Genomic DNA, 6,554 nt, shown 5'->3' on the forward strand with positions numbered 1-6,554 from the left:
TAGCCTCCGACTCGCCATGTGACCTTGAGCACCTGCCTCCCTGGGCCTCAGTGTCCCCATCTGCCCACTGGGAACTGGTTGTCTCAGACGGTGGTCCAGCACGGTACTGTGACTGTGCGGAGAAGCCCCCGTCCACCGCGTCACAGCCTCTTCCTCTGATAGCCCCTTATCTCTGGGAGCAGCTGTTTATTGGACCCTTCCTTGCCTCTGGCTCCCCGTGGCCCCTCTTCCCTCTGGGCTACTCTCACATACCTGACCACAGCCTCCAGGGGTGGGGCGCAGAGACATGGCCTCATAAAGATCTTGGTGATAACTCGGTTTCTAAACAGGTTTATGGCCTTGGAAGAGGAAAGGTTCTGGGCTGAGCTTTCGGTTGGAAGTGGATTGCTTAAGAGAGGCTGGTGGGCTGGCTTTCGACTTACCCAGACTGCAGCCCAAGGGCCTTGACTCACTCTGTGACCTTAGGTGAGGAGCTCTCTCTGAGCTATTTCTTTCTTTCTTTTTTAAATGTTTACTTTATTTTTGAGAGAGAGAGAGAGAGAGAGAGAGAGACAGAGAGCAAGCAGGGGAGGGGCAGAGAGAGAGGGAGACAGAGAACCCGAAGCAGGCTCTGTGCTGACAGCAGAGAGCCTGCTGCGGGGCTTGAACCTCAGATCATGACCTGAGCAGAAGCTGGACGCTGAACCAACCGAGCCACCCAGCCTGAGCTATTTCTGAGGTGAAAGCAGGGATGGCCGTTCCTGCCCTGCCCACCTCCAGGGGGCAGATGTGAGGCTCACGGGTGGGTGCTGGGGCTCCTGCGACACGTCTTTTCCTTCTGCACCCCTCTCCCCACCTCCCCCTCCCGCACCTTTCCTCTCGTCCTCCAGAGGCTGGGGCGTCACCTGCTGGCACTGCGGGGTACTACCGGAAGGCTCACAGGCTGCCTGGTCTCCAACTTGACCTCCCTGCCAGACTCCCTGATTCTCCTCCTGCTCCCTGTGGGGAAGGAAGGCAGCCCTCCAGTACATCGCCACTTAGGGAGCAGAAAGGATGCTAGAACCTAAGGCCTAGGGGCAGAATCATCTGAAGGGGCAGCGCATCGGACCCTTTGTTCAAAGGAGATACAGCAGCCAGGGAAGGAAAGGAAGGTCACTCCGTGAGTCAGTGGTTAAGCATGGACTGGGGCCCACAAGTCCTAACTCCCTATAGGGTGCATTCCCACAGTCTCTATTTACGATTCAGTGCCGGAGGGAGGGCAGCCAGTCCATAGTCAACTCCAACAGCCTCCATACTAGCCCCCTGCTGTCGCCTTTGTTAGCCCATCCTTCACAGTGCACTACAGTGACCTGATCTTATCAGTCCCTGTTTAAAATCGTGCACTGGCCCTCCTGACCTCAAGACAAAACCCACAAGACCCTGAGGCCTGGCCGCTGGCTTCCTCTCCAGGCTCTACCCCGCCATGTCCCCTCTGTGTCTCAACCATTCTTTTCTTTCTGTTCAAACACACCAAGTTCTTTTTGGCTTCCAAGTTTTTGCATATGCTGTTCCCTCTACCTAGAACACTGTTCCCACTCTTGTGGTGTGTGTGGCCTCTTAACCTCAGGCTTCAGTTGAAGTATTTCTTTCCCAGAGAAGCCTTAATCTGCCTAGACAAAAGCCCCCACCCTTATTCTTCATCTTTTTCATCACACTGATCACAATATGATATCACTGATTTGTGGTTTCCTTGGTGTTTGCTTGTGAGCCCTATGAGGGTGGGGCCCATAGTAGGTGCTCAATTAATTTCTACTGTATGGATAAATGGTAAGAGGGACAGCAGAGCCTGGGGGTCAGACTCTGCCCGGTTCTTGCTATGTGCCCTCCTGCAGGTTTCGGCCTTCTCTGGGACCCAGTGTGTCCAGTGAGGGGGACATATGTGTCCTCTGAGGGCCTTGTTGTTCTGACGATCCTCGAACCATCTGTGTGTGCCAGGGCACACTCTTGATTTCTGGGGCACTGAGACTGAGGTCAGCTGGAGCCTGGGAGAGGCCGAGCGAGGTAGGCAGGGTCCCAAAGCCCTATCTCCAGGGACCCTGTCAGGCTTTGGTGGCTATAGTCTGGCCCAGTGAGGGCAGCACACAGTGTATTGAGTCCTTTAAGTGCATCACAGATTGCGACAGTCTTTCAAATCATTCCCGAGGAATCTAGGGTGGGAGTGTGGCCCAAAGTCCCCCACTTGGTTCTTCTGCCCAACCAGCCAGCCACTATGTCGAGTGTCCAGGAGGGGAAGAGGCCTTTCCCAATGTACCCCGATTCTGGCTCCCCAGCTGCAGGTACCAGGATCTACCTGCTCAGTGCATGCAGAGTGGAAGGACACCGAGCTGGGGGTCAGGAGTCCCGCGTTCCAGGACCTTTCTCTCTCAGCTAACCTCGGACAAGTCTTCTCCACTCTCTGGACCTCGGTGTCCATGCCTGTACTATGGATGCACTCTTAGGACACTTCAGGCCCTGACATCCAAGATGACTGTGCCGATGCCTGTGCTGTGTGTGCTGCTTCCTCACCCCGGGCCTGGGGAGCCTGGGAGGGGGGCAGCGCTGGGAGCGTGGGAGAGCCAGATGCGGTGGCTGCTGGCCCTGCCTGAGTGAGTGCTGAGCTGGCCTACTGGGAATTCTCCCACTCAGGCGCCCTTTCCGGGCCCCTCCTCCCCCTGCCCCACTGAGAGCTGTGGCTTCCGGCTCTGACAAGCGTGGGTGGGGGTCTGGGGAGGGGGGTTCAGTTCAGCCTGGTTCCCTCCTTCAGGGAAGAGCTTGGGCCTGAATCTAGACAAAAAGCATCCCTTCCCGTCCTGGTCTTATGCATTACAAAGCCTTGCTCAGTCAACTTTCCAGCCCTGGCCTCAGTCATCTGGGCTGTAAAATGAGCATTTGGATGGGCTGCCCTGCGGCCCTGGTGATGGACTTCTGCGACGGCGGCTCCCGGAAGAGACGCCGGAGAATCGTTACCTTTAGTGGGGCTTTCTCGCTCTGCTCTAGTCCTTGCATAGACACCTGGTGCGGCACTCATGCAGGCCCCTCAACGACTCTGCGAGGTAGGCACATGTATCCCCATTTTACAGCCAAAAACACTGAGGCTCAGAGAGCTTGGGTAATTTAATTTGCCCAGGGTCACACAGCTAGCAAGTGGTAGAGCTGGGTTGGACCTTCCAGTGTCAGAGCTCAGGCTCTTAATCCTTGAGCGTGACCCTGTGCAGTGGAGGGGGGAGAAGTGCTGAGCCCCAGACCCAGAGCTTCCTTCTCCCTCTGTATCCTGCTCACTTCACCTGAGGCAGGATTCCCCTCACTCCATGCTCTGCCTGCCCACTGTGGGCCCAGCCTTTCCACATCAGCGTTGTCCCAGGCTAGACGGGGCTCCCAGCATCTGGGCAGCTGGGAGACTATTCATGGCCGGTCCTGTCCCTGGTGGGGCCGGGGGGCTGTGCTGACTACCCCAGCTTGAAAGTGCTACACCGCTCAAAGGTACTGCCCACTGCCCACCCCTTCAGAGCACACAGGGGAAACTGAGGCCCAGAGAAGGACCGGCTCGGCTCAGGAGCACACAGTGATGGGCTGCAGCTGGAACGAGGGAAACTCAATATTTCCTTAACACTTCCAGACGCTGTACTGAGTCCTTTAAGTGCATTACAAATTGCAACAGTCTTTCAAATCATTCCTCAAATGAGCTCTATTTGCCAGAGGAAGAAACTGAGGCTCAGGAGTTTAAACAACTGGCTCAGGATTGCGCAGCTGGGAATTGCAGAAGCTGAGGTCTGAACCCAGTTCTGTCTCTGGCTCTAGAGCCTGCCCTGTCAATCATGACTCTTCTGCCTCAATGGTCCAGCCCTTGGGGAGTGCCCTGTGGTGTTCCGTGTGGCTCTGGTCCCCCAGCCCCATCTCAGCTGAGAGGAGGCACAGCAGCCCTGGTGCCTGTCAAGGGTTAATGGTGGTAGGGGCTAAATGATTCCAGATGGGCCAGCCGGACGGCTGGGCTGGCCGGAAACCGGCCGCCGCCAGCTTCCCGGGGGAGCCACCACCAGCCACCCCCTCCCCTCTGTGTTGCATCTCTGGCCCCCAGCTGTCCCCTTGCTCTGGGGCCCACCAGCCTCCTCTCCCTAGCCAGAGTCCAACCTAAGACACTTGTAAACAGAGCATCCCAACCGCCTTCCAGCACAAGGAGTTCAACCCCGTTATGTACAAATGGGGAAACTGAGGCTCAGAGAGGCAAAGGTATCTCTCCAAGGCCACAAATCAAGTCCATATCTGGGTCTCCTCATTCCCGGACTTGTTGGGGGGGGCGGAATTAGGGGTTGAAATGCCTCTTTGATCCCCGAACCCCACCCCCCCAAAACTGTCTGGTCCCAGCAGAGAAGCCAAGGCTTTGGAGGTGAGTGGCCAAGTCAAATGCTCAGAGTTGTAAGGACTCGTAGGGTCTCCAGGCATAAGAAATCCCAGTGTAGGCCTGACCCTGTGGTCTTTGGAGTCCCCCTCTCATCCCCTAGGGCCCCAGTGCTATCAAGCTAGGCCAGGCCCCTCTCTTCGGAGTCTCTCACGGCCTGCACACTATGGCTTAGGACTCATCTGAGAACTCTTCTCCCTCTGTGCGGCCCAGCCCAGATGCTCAGATGTTGGGCAATCTCCACTTAGATAAGACCAAGAAATGACCTCAAGATATGCTATTGTGGTTGGCATGAAATCCCAGCTTGGGCAAACACTCCTGCCCCATGAAGAGAGGACCCCAGAAGAAGGGGGTAGACAGAGGTGCGGAGAGTAGGAAGGAAGGAGCCCCGGGCAGAGTCAGACTCTACCTGTGTGACCCGACCCGGGACACCTTTCTTTTCCCCTTTTGGGACTTAGTTTCCCCAATGTATATAGTGTTGGGGCAGAGGATGACTCAACTAAACTCCCTAAACTCTTTAATTTTTTTAACTTTTAAGCAATTTTTATGTATTTATTTTGAGAGAGAGAGAGCAAGTGAGCAGGGGAGGAGGGGCAGAGAGAGGAGGAGAGAGAATCCCAAGCAGGCTCCGTGATGACACATGTGGGGCTGGAGTCCACGAACCACGAGATCATGACCTGAGCTGAAATCAAGAGTTGGACGCTCAACTGACTAAGCCACCCAGTCGCCCCCCCTAAAGCCCTTTAAAATGATGTCCTCGGGCATCTAAGAGCCAGGAGTCTGTGACTAGAGACGTCTTGTGGTCTGAGGAAATGAGGGTGGACTAAGTAGGGGGAGCCAGAGATCCAGAGATCCACCCAGGTTTTGGAGGGGCCTTGGCAGACCCTAGTAGGGAAGGGAGGGCAAGAAGCTGGACATGGAACATGAGCAGGTACTCGAAAATACCTGTTGACTGCATGAGAGGCAGGGAAAGGGATAACAGAGGAAGGAGGCAGGATGGGAGGCCCAGTCTGCACTGCGGTGTGGGTCTTCCATTGGGGTCAGATTGCCTGTGTCTGTTTCACCATGTAACCCAGGAGGCCTGATTCCGCCCCAGTTCTGCCATTGCTGTGTGAGCTCAGGAAGCTCATTTCACTTCTCTGGACTTCCATTTCATCGTCTATAAGGTGGAGAAATAATCCTTTCCTGGTACTCCAGGGGCTGCGAGATGACAAGAAGTGATACGTTTGGAACTCTGAGCTGTACTGGGTGACGCTGGGCAGGTCTCTTTGCCTCTGCACCAATTCACACTTGGGTCTTGGGTTTCTTCTTCTGAAAAGTGACTGATCGTAAAAAGCCTCAGTTAGCTACCCCTCTAAATGCGCTCTCAGCGCCCTTGCCCTTCTTTGGGGTACCTGCCTGTACATCCCTGTCTCTCCCACTAGCCTGGGCCACCCCGAAGTCAGAGACTGTGTCTTACTCACTACCGCATTCCCAGCACCCAGCATGGTATCTGGCACATAGTTGGTGCTCAACTTGCTTTTTTAAAAAAAAAATATTTATTTATTTTGGGGAGAGCACAAGTAGGGGAGTGGCACAGAGAGGGGGACAGAGGATCCGAAGTGTGCTCTGTGCGCTGACAGGCTGACATCAGCGAGCCCGATATGGGGCTCGAACTCCCCAACCGGGAGATCATGACCTGAGCCGAAGTCGAAGCGGGATACTCAACCCACTGAGCCACCCAGGTGCCCCGTCAACACGCCTTTTCAATAAATGGATGTTGACTGAATCAATCATGTAACTTATCGGAGTTGCCTTTATAGATGGGGAAACTGAGGCACGGAGGGAGGACTCGGTCCCAGGTACCACGGCAAGGCATCAGGCAAGTGGGGCCAGGCCACTTTTTAATAAAAGTGACTCAGCGGTTGGCGTGGGCTGCGGAATTTCTAAACATCCCCTCACATCCTGAGAGAGCAGGCGACGGAGGGAGCAAGCAGAGGGAAACGAGGAAGAAAAACAAGAAACTTGGGGGAAAAGAAAGAGAGGGGGAAGAAACTGAAATTGAAAACAGACACACGCGTCCACCTTCCCCGCCCCCTCGCCCCCCTTCTCCGAGCTGAGCCAATCAGAGGCGGCCCTTCAGCCTTTCCCCCAAAGTGGGGGAGGGGCAGGGAAGCCCACA

Source organism: Panthera leo, chromosome A1 (assembly GCF_018350215.1).
Source record: "Panthera leo isolate Ple1 chromosome A1, P.leo_Ple1_pat1.1, whole genome shotgun sequence".
Taxonomy (NCBI): Eukaryota; Metazoa; Chordata; class Mammalia; order Carnivora; family Felidae; genus Panthera; species Panthera leo.